The sequence below is a fragment of the Anthonomus grandis genome, chromosome 4 (assembly GCF_022605725.1).
Source record: "Anthonomus grandis grandis chromosome 4, icAntGran1.3, whole genome shotgun sequence".
Lineage (NCBI taxonomy): Eukaryota > Metazoa > Arthropoda > Insecta > Coleoptera > Curculionidae > Anthonomus > Anthonomus grandis.
In genome coordinates, this window is record NC_065549.1 from 20,364,105 (window position 1) to 20,365,755 (window position 1,651).

The window sequence follows — 1,651 nt, forward strand, 5'->3', positions numbered from 1 at the left end:
TCGTGCGGTGCATTTGGAGTTAGTATCAGAGCTAACCTCTGAAGCATTCATTTCTACCTTGAGACGTTTCATATCCCGCCGAGGCAAACCTTCGTTAATATGGTCTGACAATGGTATAAATTTTGTTGGTGCCAATTCAGAGTTAAACGAGCTTAGTAAATTCTTGCATAGCAAAGGATTAGTAGGAACTTTTGAAAGTGAAGGGATTAGTTGGAAGTTTATTCCCTCTCGCGCTCCTAACTTTGGTGAACTATGGGAAGCGGGAGTAAAGGCTTGCAAATTCCATAAAACGTGTTATGGAAAATGCTTCATTAACTTCAAGTGGGTGAGATGGTGATACTTCGCGAGGACAATCTCCCTCCTCTTAATTGGAGAATGGGCCGTGTAAGTGAAATACATTTAGGACCTGATAAACAGTGCCAAGTAGTGTCCCTTAAAACCTCTCATGGCATACTGAAGAGACCTATCTTTAAGATTTGTCCCTTACCTATTGACATTACTGATTAGTATGCATTTTACTTACCGTGATAATGTTAATTAGCTTTAAGACTTGTTTCATGTATGTTAAGACTGTTTTCTTAGTTTTAGCCACCTTTGTCAAATTTTATTGTGTTGAAAGCTGAACCCTTTCAAGGTGGGGGGGTATATGTTAGTAACTTGTGTTGTGTTTTGACAAAATAATATTTAATTTAAGTCAGTGTGACAACATCCAAATTTATTACTTTTAAAAGCTCGAATCATGAATCGCTAAAACTTGATATGTCAATTGTCATCTCTCTCAAGCAAGAAATGGTTTTGTACAGAGGTGCCTTGTTTATCGCTGAATATAAGTTTGGTTTTTAGCCTAAATAAGGTGTTTTAATAACAAAAAGTATTAACAACAAATAGATAAAGCTTAGGAAACTCTCCTAACAATATGTATTTGGTAAAAAAATTATGCAATCGTATTTAGTGTTCAGTAAACTATTTTTGTGCATGTCTTTTAATTTACCCCTTAACAAACGGTACAAACGTAAGATTATCCTTTATCTAATTTTCTGTACCAAAATTTACACTTTTCTAAAATTTTTAAAATTTTCATAATTTATCTATCGTTAGTTCAATAATTTTCCTCATAAAACCACCAAGACGCTTGTTCAAATGCTATCTATTGTCTTAAGTTCCTATTGTATTATTTGTCTTTATGATAAAAGTAAGATAAAGAATTTTTTCCGAAGTCTCCAAAATGCCATTACTACATTAATATAGGTAGCTATTAAACGTGTAAGAAGGCATACGAAAAAATTCACATAAAATTAAAATACATAAAAATTAAGTGCAATCCTTATTTCCTAATTTTCCGTACACAGCATTGTCTCTTGACCATCGTTATTGACCCGTCCACATTTCAAACGTGGGCCGCCAAACGTTTGTAAAAAACATCAACATGCAAGGAGCGATCAGCATATATTTGCCCATTTTTTTAAATGCGGGATTGCAGTTTATTGACCATACCCCTTACTTTCTGTAGAGCGGAAGGACAGGAGAGGAGTGAGAATTTTGCTTCCCGTAATTTGTTGAGAGAAAAACGATAGCATTTTTTGCAAATTTATCTTTACACCCATATTTAGATTGGTCTAACTGTAAAAAACATAAAAGTAAACACATTAAA